Source organism: Arachis ipaensis, chromosome B3, assembly GCF_059453495.1.
Source record: "Arachis ipaensis isolate K30076 ecotype BB chromosome B3, ASM5945349v1, whole genome shotgun sequence".
Taxonomy (NCBI): Eukaryota; Viridiplantae; Streptophyta; class Magnoliopsida; order Fabales; family Fabaceae; genus Arachis; species Arachis ipaensis.
The window spans coordinates 41299942-41312795 of NC_142438.1; the positions used below are offsets into that span (position 1 = coordinate 41299942).

Sequence of the window (12854 nt, forward strand, 5' to 3'; positions counted from 1 at the left end):
CAGGGATTGAATGACTGTGACGAACTTCAAACTCGCGAGTGCTGGGCGTAGTGACAGACGCAAAAGGATAGTAAATCCTATTCCAGTATGATCGAGAATCTCCAGATGATTAGCCATGCAGTGACAGCGCATCGGACCATTTTCACAGAGAAGATGGGATGTAGCCATTGACAACGGTGATGCCCTTACATAAAGCTAGCCATGGAAAGGAGTAGGACTGATTGGATGAAGACAGCAGGAAAGCAGAAGTTCAGAAGAACGAAAGCATCTCTATACGCTTATCTGAAATTCTCATCAATGAATTACATAAGTATTTCTATCTTTATTTTCTATTTATTTATTTATTATTATTCGAAAACTCCATAACCATTTGATATCCGCCTGACTGAGATTTACAAGGTGACCATAGCTTGCTTCATACCAACGATCTCCGTGGGATCGACCCTTACTCACGTAAGGTTTTATTACTTGGACGACCCAGTGCACTTGCTGGTTAGTTGTGCAAAGTTGTGAAGTTATGCTTGGACCATGGTATTGTGTACCAGTTTATTGGCTCCATTACCAGGGAGAGAACGAACAACAAATTTTACAACCTCAGAGTAACAATTTCGCATACCAGTTTGTGTGACTCATAAACTAGAATTGAACTTAATCCTCTAATTTAAATTAAGTGACCAAAGAATTGACGGTTAATCAGGTTAGGGGAGATTAAATTACTTAGGAATTACGATTTAATCAATTAAAGTTTGCCATAAATTGAATCTTTACATGATTAAAGTAGTTGGTAAGAATTGTTAATCCGAAAAAGTAAATATCTCCAAAGCCTTAATTATTTCTCATATTATTTTCACCAACTGTTCATTACTTGCTTTCTTGAATTCTCTGATTATTGTTTTATGCAATTTGAACCCAAATCACACAATTTAGTTTGTCTGACTAGCCTAATCACTCAACTATTGTTGCTCAGTCCATTAATCTTCGTGGAATCAACACTCACTGACTTGAGTTAAAACTTGGTACGACCCATTATACTTGCCGGTTAGTTTGTGGTATTTGAAATTCTGCACCAGTACCCCATATGAACCACCACCAATCAGCAACAAAGATGGGTAATAATAGAAGTAGAAGATGATGAAGAAGAAAAAGCAGAAAGAAAGAAAGAAGAATAAGTGTTAGAGTTTATAAATAGAGTGGGGACTAAATTAGGAAATTATAATTGACAGTATGATAGTGGTCGTGTCACATAAGCAACCTGCTGCTGACTCATGCTAAAAATAGGCTGAAAGACTTGTATGTAGTCCGAAACTCAATTTAGGGGTCAAGTACAATTAGAAATTGAAGAGTAATATTAGTGTACGGGACAAATCTGAGAGACCACTTTAGAGATTTAATCTACAAACTAACAAAGATAAGCATGCATATCTAAAAAAAGCATATATAAAAATATTATAGTAACGAAAGATAAGATGTGAAATAAAGTGGGTAGGACTCCAAATAGTTCTAATGGTGTACTATATTGTGTAATAGAAATAGAAAAAAAGAGAGTATATATTTTTTCTTATTGGATACAATTGTCACACAAACATACTGGTAGGCAGAGAATTATATTTATTATTAGCAATATGTACACTACAATTAGTTAGGATGCGCTGCACCGTTTTAAGAATCGCATGTCTTTTAATACCACAAATTTAAAGGATTACATGAAATAGAAAACAATAGGCGAGAAACAATTTGGCACAGAAATATTGTATAATTGATAGATGCCATGAGTTCTGAATGCTTCAAGAGAATTTTTTGTGGTCGTAACTTCTTTAACAAACTTTTATTGTGTTATTGTTTAAGGATTACATGTGTTTATAACACGCAGTAGAAGTAATAAAGTAATTATATTGATATATTTTGTGCTTAAAATTTTATTTTAATAAGATGGTGATGAGTTTGAAAAATTCTGTTTCTAATTTAGTGATGATCAAACATTATTAATGTGATTAATTGCAAGATTATTATTTTGATTTTAATTTTTAGGGCTGCACATGGATCGGATAATATCCGCATATTCGCGGTAATTATCCGCATCCGATCCGAATTTTGCGGATATTATCCGATCCGCAGAGCCATCGGATCGGATCGGATCGGATCCGCACTATGGTCGGATCGGATTGCGGATTTGGCAGTGATATCCGCGGATCCGATCCGCAAATCCGCAAATCCGCATATCCGCACATCACATATAAATAGCATAGTTTAAGAAAATAAACCCTAATGTGATATGAATTTTAGTGTGTTATTTATGAATTTTATGATATTTTGTTTTTAATTTTTTATGTTGTACTTCAACTTAGAATAATTAAACTTAAATCTTGTGTTATTATTTTGTTTTTGTTATTCAAAAGAACTATTATTGATAATATTTTAGGAGTAAATAGGTTTAAACAGATAAAAAATGAATTTTTTGGATTTTTTTTGTAAAAATAGTCAAATAGAATCTTAAAATAGTTTTTTTTTTAATTATGCGGATATACCCGATATCCGATCCGATCCGATCCGCAAGTATGCAGATCGGATCGGATCGGATCCGGCCTAAAAAATGCGGATATCGTATCTGATCCGATCCGATGAGTGCAGTGCGGATCGGATAGAATTTTAGGCTATATCCGATCCGATCCGATCCGTGTGCAGCCCTATTAATTTTCATATGTTGATTTAAATATTTTTGCAATGCAGATTTTAGTGTTGGGCCGAAAAACATTAGCCAGCCCAATTCATATACTCAGCCTTGGAATTGAATTTATATGGCTGAATTAATGGTTCTGTTAGTTGGGCCAGTATTAATGAATTAAACACAATTGATCTTATCATTAGCTTTGATACAAATAATCAAAGAAGTGAGGCTGAAATATTTTGAATGGGCCAGATTCAATTCACACTATCATTAGTCCAACTCAAAATCTTGGTTGGATACTCCAATGCTTGATCCGAAAATAATTCATCAGGAAAGCAAATATTGATATTTGCCTATGCCTTCCAACGGATCTCAACTCTAACCATGTGATGGATTTCAAATTCATTCAATTATCATTTATTGCATGGGAACTATGAGAGAGAAATTGATAAATTGATTTGATGGTGATTAGCAATGCTACACGCTACTCCACCTAAGGAAAGTAAAAGCAACTCACATTAATTATTTTACTCAAACCCACTTGATTGCTTTTCTTCATACCTCTTTCTCTCTCATCTCTTTCCTTCTCTTCGGTCCTTACACAGCAAACCATGGAGACTTTGAGCTATCAAAAAAAAGGGAAGACAAGCTACAAGACCATCACAATGATGGCAAGAAAACATAAAAAATGTAGTGGCTAAGATCTGTAACCATGAAAGGAAAGATATGGTGATGAGATCTTAGCTTCTCCATACCAAAAATGGTTAAGGAGATTCGGCCAGCAGGAAAGAAGATCTTGGAGGAGATGGCTTGTCACCACTTTTGAGTTCACTCATCACAGAAGGTAGCTAGGGTGGCTGCGTGAGGAAGGAAGCAAAAGTGGAGCAGAAGAAGTCATCATCATCATGAAGCATCAAGGGCCAGAAATTTATCTTGGAGAGCAAGCCAAGGATGGAGCGCTCGGATTGATGAAGATTGATGACCAAGGAAGGACTAGAGGTAATTGCATGTTGGGTTTTGCATGGGTTATCTCTTCTCTCTCTCTGGCCGAACCAGTTCTGTTTCTAGGAGAAGAAGAAGTTGGCTTGGTTTTTGGCTTCAAAAGTGGAGGCTTCCCTCTTGTATAAAAAGAGAGAACAGCCACTGTTTGGAGCAAGGAGAAAGTGTGAGAGTGCAAGGCACAGAATTCTCAGAGCTACCTGAGATAACAGTTTTCTCTTCTCTTCAATGTATTCTGTTTTGTAATTTTTCTGTTTAATTTTGTCATGTCTTGAGTCTCATGAAAAAAGGCAAACTGTGAGGTTTGTATGAAAAAGCCATAGAGCGGAAAAAGGCAGAGAGTGCAAAATTAAAAGAAAAAGCCATAGATATCCTTAGAGTTCCTTTGTTCATCTATGTTGTGTTTCATGATTCTGTGGGAATCCCCTTGTAAGTTGGGTTAGCACTTTACAGTTTGTAATCAGGAAGATTATAGTGAAATTCCATCATGTTTGTGATGGAGACTGGATGTAGGCTGCACTGCACTTAGCAGCTGAACCAGGATATATATGGGTGTAATTTTATCTCTTCTCTACTCCATTTCTGTTTCTACTGCACAGGAGCAAAAACCGAAAATATCTCATGTCAAGTGACGAGACAAAAAGAAAAGTCTCGTGGCTGGGGACGAGACAAAAGAAAAAAGTCTCGTGGCTAGTCACGAGATAAAAAGACAAGTAGTTTCCAAATTTGGTTTCAAAGGTCAGCAAGTATTATCAAGCAAAAAAAAAGGGGGCTAAGATTCAACCCCCCTTCTCTTAGCCACTGATAACCATTAATTGGTATCAGAGCTTGGTCTCAAAGAGATCAAGCTTTGCAGCTTGGAGTAAAGATCCTCATGGCAGAAAACAGTGGCTCAAATGTGGTGTCCTACAATCTGACCGAAGGACAATCAAGCAACAGACCTCCTCTTTTAAATGGGAAAACTATACCTATTGGAAGGAGAGGATGAAGATATTTGTACAAGCAGTGGATTACAGACTTTGGAAGATCATCCTGGAAGGGCCTTAATATCCCACTGTTACAAGTGCCGAAGGAGTTGTCTCTCTTAAACCAGAAGCAAGTTGGACGGATGAAGATAGAAAAAAGGTGGAGCTCAACGCCAAAGCTATTAATCTGCTCAACTGTGCTATCAGCTTTGAGGAGTACCGACGGGTATCACGTTGCACAACAGCAAAGAAAATATGGGAAAAAATCCTAGTTACTTATGAAGGAACAACCATTGTGAAAAAGACCAGGATAGATATGTTAAACAGAGAGTACGAAATGTTTGCAATGAAGGAAGGAGAATCCATTGATGAGCTGTTTGAGCGCTTCAACACCATCATTGTTGGCTTGGATGCTATGGGAATCAAGTATCCTGAATCTGTGCTAGTGAGAAGAGTGTTGAGATGTCTCACAAAAGAGTGGGAAACAAAAGCGTTAATTATTTCTGAGAGTAGTGGTCTTGATTCTATGACCTATGATGATTTGAGAGGAAATTTACTTGCTTTTGAAAATACCTACTTGAAAAAAGATTCAAAAAAGAAAGGAATAGCTTTTTCATCTGTCACTAACCCTCTAGATGATGAATCCAGTGATAACTCATCTGAAAATGAATTTGTGTTGTTTGCAAAAAAATTCAGGAAAATGATAAAGCTCAAAGGCAAAGGCAGCAGCTCAAGGAAAATGAAGAAAGACCTTAGCAAAGTAACTTGTTACAACTGCAAGGAAATGGGCATTTCAAATCTGATTGTCCCAAGTTAAAGAAGGAAGAGAAGCCAAAAAGAGGAAAGAAGAAGGGACTAATGGCTTCATGGGAAGATTTGGAAAATGACTCGGATGATGATGATGAGGAATCCGAGACCAAGTCACAACCTTGTCTCATGGCAGATCACATAGATCAGGTAGTCTTTCATAACCCTAACACTGAAGATCTTCATCTTATGATAGACCACCTTTCTGAAAAAATAAGATGTTTCCTGCTGGAAAATCAAGAACTTGAACAACAAATCACCATTCTTAAAGCTGAAAACAGTTTTCTTAAAGAAAAAGTAAGAGAGGCCGAAACTGCTTGTGATCTTGTTGAAGAAAATAAGCAGTTAAAAGCCCAAATTAAGAGCTGTGAAAGTGATCATTCCGTTCTTGCATATGTAGATTGTTTTAAAAGAAATGAAGAGTTGCTTAATGAGGTTAAAAGGCTTAAGGAAGACTTAGCCAAGTTCACTCAAAGTTCTGAAAATCTAAATCAAATCTTGGCTAGTCAAAAACCTCTTTATGATAAGGCTGGGATGGGGTTTTATAAATCTGCTGAAAAATCTCATTTTGAAAACTTTGCTTCATCTTCTAATGATACAAGATTTCAAAACCCCACCTACTTTAACAAAACAACAACTCCAAGATTTTGTAGACTATGCAATCGAAATGGACACTTTCCTATTCAATGTTTTTTTGGTGAAAGAATGATTGGTGATAAAGTTTGTAAAGTTGTTTTTGATTATAATGGCTTAGGACATAAGAGATGGTTTAACGTGAAAGGATCCAAGAAAATTTGGATACCTAAGGTCACTTAAGCTTGTTTTGTAGGTGTGCCTAGCATCCAAATGGAAAGAAAATATGTGGTATATGGATAGCGGATGCTCTAGGCATATGACTAGAAAGACAACCTTCTTCATAAAGCTTGATGAATATGATGGAGGACTTGTCACTTTCGGTGATGATGCAAAAGGAAAAATAGTGGCTGTTGGAAAAGTTAGTAAAAATTTTTCATCTTGTATAAATGATGTTCTTCTTGTACATGGTTTGAAACATAATTTACTTAGTGTTAGTCAATTGTGTGATTTAGGCTTTGAGGTTATTTTTAGGAAGTTTGTTTGTTTAGTTGTTTGTGAGAAAACTGGGGATATTTTATTTGAAGCTAAAAGATGCAATAATGTGTATGGATTGACTCTTGAGGACCTAAAAGAACAAAATATGACATGCTTTACATCTCTTGAATCTAAAAAATGGCTATGGCATAGAAAGTTGAGTCATGCAAGCATGTACCAAATTTCTAAGTTAGTTAAGAAAAATCTGGTTAGAGGAATTCCAAAAATCAAATTTGATAAGGATCTTACTTGTGATGCTTGCCAATTGGGCAAACAAGTAAAATCCTCCTTTAAACCTAAAGATGGAATCTCAACCAAAAGGCCATTAGAGATGTTACATATTGATCTTTTTGGACCAACAAGAACTCAAAGCTTAGAAGGTAAACACTATGGTCTTGTAGTGGTAGATGATTACTCTAGGTTTGGTTGGGTTCTTTTCCTTGCTCATAAAAATGATGCTTTCCATGCCTTCTCCACTCTTTGCAAGAAAATTCAAAATGAAAAGGATTTAAAAATTGCACATTTAAGAAGTGATCACGGAAGAGAATTTGAAAACTAAGATTTTGAAAAATTCTGTGATGACTTAGGAATTTCTCATAACTTTTCATGCCCTAGAACCCCCAACAAAATGGGGTGGTTGAGAGAAGGAATAGAAGCTTTCAAGAGATGACTAGGGCTATGCTTTGTGAGAATGAGATTCCTAAATTTTTATGGGTTGAAGCTATGAATACAGCTTGTTACATTTTGAATAGAACAATCATTAGAAAAGGGTTAAAGAAAACCCCTTATGAGCTATGGAAAGGAACCCCTCCAAATCTTAAGTGCTTTCATATTTTTGGATGCAAATACTTTGTACTTAACAATAAAGAAAACCTTGGAAAGTTTGATCCAAAATCCTATGAAGGAATGTTTGTTGGATAGATAATGATTTGTACTTAACATAGAGGAATCCATACACGTTACTTTTTGTGATTCTAATTTATTTCCCAGTGATGTGATAGATAATGATTCAGATGGTGAAGAAGCTGGAACAAGTAAAGAAAATCCCAAATCTGTTCAGAATGAAGATTCTGCCAGCCTAGTTTTATCTCGTCAGATCAGAGAAGACATTTCCATTTTATCTCCTGAGCAGACACGAGAAACTGAAACAGTGAGACCACCAGAAACTCATCAAAGCTTTACACCACTTCGGAAGCCTAGAGAATGGAAGTCTATGAGGGGTTATCCTCATGACTTCATAATAGGTGATCCCTCTCAAGGAGTAACAATAAGATCCTCCACCAAAAGACAATCCGAACCAAGCAATTTTGCCCTCTTATCACAAATGGAGCCTAACAATGTCAAACAAGCTCTTGAAGATCCATCTTGGGTCAAAGCAATGCAAGAAGAACTTGCTCAATTCGACAAGAATGAGGTTTGGACACTAGTACCTCATCCGGATGGTAAGAAAGTTACGGGAACTAAGTGGGTGTTTAAAAATAAACTTTGTAAGGATGGACAAGTTGTTCGTAACAAGGCTAGATTAGTGGCCCAAGGTTACGATCAAGAAGAGGGTATAGATTTTGATGAGTCTTTTGCTCTGGTAGCTAGAATGGAAGCCATTATATTGTTTCTTGCCTATGCTGCCCATAAAGGTTTCAAAATGTTTCAAATGGATGTTAAATGTGCTTTCCTTAATGGCTTTATTGATAGAGAAGTGTATGTGGCACAACCTCCCGGTTTTGAACATAAAGATTTCCCAAATCATGTTTTTAAACTATCTGAGGCTCTTTATGGTCTTAGACAAGCTCCAAGAGCTTGGTATGAAAGGCTTAGTGCCTTCTTGTTGGAAAATCAATTTCAAAGGGGTACCACCGACATTACTTTATTTATTAAAGCATCTAATGATGATATACTCCTAGTTCAAGTTTATGTTGATGACATTGTGTTTGGATCGGCCAATGAGTCCTTGTGTGAAGAGTTTGGAAAACTCATGACTAGTGAGTTTGAGATGAGTTTAATGGGAGAGCTTACTTTCTTTCTTGGCCTCCAAATTAAACAAACTCCTAGTGGCACTTTTATTCACCAAGGAAAGTATGCAAAAGAACTTATCAAAAAGTTTGGCTTAGAAAATTCCAAACCAATGGATACACCAATGCATCCTAACTCAAAACTTGAAAAGGATGATGATGGCCAAGATGTGGATGAAACAAGGTATAGAGGAATGATAGGTTCACTTATGTACTGATGAGTGGATAATTTATACGCTTTTTGGCATTGTTTTTACATAGTTTTTAGTATGAATTAATTAGTTTTTAGTATACATTTATTAGTTTTTAATTAAAATTCACATTTCTGGACTTTACTATGAGTTTGTGTGTTTTTCTGTGATTTCAGGTATTTTCTGGCTGAAATTGAGGGACCTGAGCAAAAATCAGATTCAGAGGTTGAAGAAGGACTGCAGATGCTGTTGGATTCTAACCTCCCTGCACTCAAAGTGAATTTTCTGGAGCTACAAAACTCCAAATGGCGCGCTCTCAATTGCGTTGGAAAGTAGACATCCAGGGCTTTCCAGCAATATATAATAGTCCATACTTTGCCCAAGTTTAGATGATGCAAACTGGCGTTCAACGCCAGTTCCATGCTGCATTCTGGAGTTAAACGCCAGAAACAGGTTGCAAAGTGGAGTTAAACGCCAGAAATAGGTTACAAACTGGCGTTCAACTCCAAGAGAAGCCTCTACACGTGTAAAACTCAATGCTCAGCCCAAGCACACACCAAGTGGGCCCCGGAAGTGGATTTCTGCATCATTTACTAATTTCTGTAAACCCTAGTAACTAGTTTAGCATAAATAGGACTTTTTACTATTGTATTTACATCTTTGGATTATCTTTTGATCCTTTGATCACGTTTTGGGGGCTGGCTATTCGGCCATGCCTGGACCTTATCACTTATGTATTTTCAACGGTAGAGTTTCTACACTCCATAGATTAAGGTGTGGAGCTTTGCTGTTCCTCATGAATTAATACAAAGTACTACTGTTTTTCTATTCAATTCAAGCTTATTCCTTCTCTAAGATATCCATTCGCACCCAAGAACATGATGAATGTGATGATTATGTGACGCTCATCATCATTCTCACCTATGAACGCGTGCCTGACAAACACTTCTGTTCTACATGCAAACAAGCTAGAATGAGTATCTTTTAGATATCTAATACAGAGGACCGAGTCCGAGCTATTAGAATCTTCGTGGTATAAGTTAGAACCCATGGACGGCCATTCCTTAGATCCGGAAAGTCTAAACCTTGTCTGTGGTATTCCGAGTAGGATCTGGGAAGGGATGGCTGTGACGAGCTTCAAACTCGCGAGTGCTGGGCGTAGTGACAGACGCAAAAGGATAGTAAATCCTATTCCAGTATGATCGAGAACCGATAGATGATTAGCCATGCAGTGACAGCGCATTGGACCATTTTCACAGAAAGGATGGGATGTACCCATTGACAACGGTGATGCCCTACATAAAGCTTGCCATGGAAGGGAGTAGGAATGATTGGATGAAGACAGCAGGAAAGCAGAGGTTCAGAGGAACGAAAGGCATCTCTATACGCTTATCTGAAATTCTCACCAATGAATTACATAAGTATCTCTATCCTAGTTTATATTTCAATTATGTTTTAATTATCAAATCTCCATAACTATCTGAATCCGCCTGACTGAGATTTACAAGGTGACCATAGCTTGCTTCAAGCCGAAAATCTCCGTGGGATCGACCCTTGCTTCACGTAAGGTTTATTACTTGGACGACCCAGTGCACTTGCTGGTTAGTTGTGCGAAGTTGTGACAAAGAACTAAGATTATGAACGTGCATATTGAGTTTTTAGCGCCGTTACCAAGGAATGGAACGGTCACGATTTCCAAGCACCAAGTTTTTGGCGCCGTTGTCGGAGAACGTTCGAGTTTGGACAACTGATGATTCATCTTGTTGCTCAGATTAGGTAATTTTATTTTAATTTTAAGCTTTTTATTTCCTATTTTCGAAAAAAAAAAACAAAAAAATCTTATAAAATCATAAAAACTAAAATATTATTGTGTTTCTTGTTTGAGTCTAGAGTCAAGTTTTAAGTTTGGTGTCAATTGCATCTTTTTAATTTTCTAAAAAAAAAATTTTTTTCGAAAATTTCATGCATTGCATTCTTCATGATCTTCAAGTTGTTCGAAAATTTGAGTTGACTTTTTGAAAACTTTTTAAAATTTAGTTGTTTCTTATAAGTCAAATCAAATTTTCAATTTAAAAATTCTATCTTTTTTCAAATCTTTTTCAAAAATCAAATCTTTTTCAATTTTTCTTTCATATTTTAAAAAATTTCAAATTAATTTTCAAAATCTTTTTCTTATTTTTATTCCATATTTTCGAATTTAATACTAACCATTAATGTGATTGATTCAAAAATATTAAGTTGTACTTGCCTATTAAGAAAGGTTCAATCTTTAAATTTTAAAATCATATCTTTTAGTTTCTTGTTAGTCAAGTAATCAACTTTAATTTTCAAAATCAAATCTTTTTAAATTTTTTTTCAAATCTTTTTCAAAATAAATTTCAATCACATCTTTTTCAAAATCAATTTCAAAAATCTTTTCTAACTTCTTATCTTTTCAAATTTGATTTTCAAATCTTTTTCAATTAACCACTTAACTTTTTGATTGATTCTTATCTTTTTCAAAACTACCTAACTAATTCTCTCTCTCTAATTTTCGAAAATCCCTTCCCTCTTTTTTCAAAATTCCCTTTTTTACTAATTGTTTTAATTTTTAATTTAATTTGATTTCAATTTTAATTTTCGAAATTTAACTTTAAATTTTATTTTTTAATTTAATTAATTTTCGAAATTCCCTCTCTCTCATCTCCTTCTATTCATGTATTCACCTACTAACACTTCTCTTCCACCCAAAATTCGAACCCCATCTTCCTCTCCGTGTTTGAATTTTACCTCTTCTCCTTCTTACATTCTTCTCTTCTTATACTTGCATAAGGAATCTCTATATATACTGTGACATAGAGGATTCCATATTTTCTTTTCTGTTTTCTTCTTTTTCATATGAGCAGGAACAAGGATAAGAACATTCTTGTTGAGGCTGATCCTGAACCTGAAAGGACTCTGAAGAGGAAGCTAAGGGAAGCTAAAGCACAACTCTCTGGAGAAAATCTGACAGAAATTTTCGAAAAAGAAGGAGACATGGCCGAAAATAATAACAATGCAAGGAAGATGCTTGGTGACTTTACTGCACCAAATTCTAATTTACATGGAAGAAGCATCCAATTCCTGCCATTGGAGCAAACAACTTTGAGCTTAAACCTCAATTAGTTTCTCTGATGCAACAGAAATGCAAGTTTCATGGACTTCCATCTGAAGATCCTTTTCAATTCTTAACTGAGTTCTTGCAGATCTGTGATACTGTTAAGACCAATGGGGTTGATCCCGAGGTCTACAGGCTTATGCTTTTCCCATTTTCTGTAAGAGACAGAGCTAGAATATGGTTGGACTCTCAACCTAAGGATAGCCTGAACTCTTGGGATAAGCTGGTCACGGCTTTCTTAGCCAAGTTCTTTCCTCCTCAAAAGCTTAGTAAGCTTAGAGTGGATGTTCAAACCTTCAAATAGAAAGAAGGTGAATCCCTCTATGAAGCTTGGGAGAGATACAAGGAACTGACCAAAAAGTATCCTTCTAACATGCTTTCAGAATGGACCATCCTGGATATATTCTATGATGGTCTGTCTGAGCTATCAAAGATGGTACTGGACCATTCTGTAGGTGGATCCATTCACCTAAAGAAAACGCCTGCAGAAGCTCAAGAACTCATTGACATGGTTGCAAATAACCAGTTCATGTACACTTCTGAAAGGAATCCTATGAATAATGGGACGCCTATGAGGAAGGGAGTTCTTGAAATTGATACTCTGAATGCCATATTGGCTCAGAATAAAATATTGACTCAGCAAGTCAATATGATCTCTCAGAGTCTGAATGGATTAAAGGAATCATCCAACAGTACTAAAGAGGCCTCTTCTGAAGAAGAAGCTTATGATCCTGAGATAGCAGAGGTGAATTACATGGGTGAACCCTATAGAAACACCTATAATCCCTCATGGAGGAATCATCCAAATTTCTCGTGGAAGGATCAACAAAAGCCTCAACAAGGCTTTAATAATAGTGGAAGAAATATGTTTAGCAATAGCAAGCCTTTTCCATCATCTACTCAGCAACAGACAGAGAATTTTGAGCAGAATCCATCTAGCTTAGCAAATATAGTCTCTGATCTATCTAAGGC

General features: G+C 36.1%; 1 non-coding gene across 1 annotated transcript; it reads right to left on the reverse strand.

Moving 5' to 3' along the window:
* Window positions 1–12153: 12153 nt before the first annotated feature.
* LOC148570403 (small nucleolar RNA R71) lies at window positions 12154–12261 on the reverse strand. The gene has a single exon (XR_015907821.1). It is a non-coding gene; the product is annotated as a small nucleolar RNA R71 (small nucleolar RNA).
* Window positions 12262–12854: the final 593 nt, after the last annotated feature.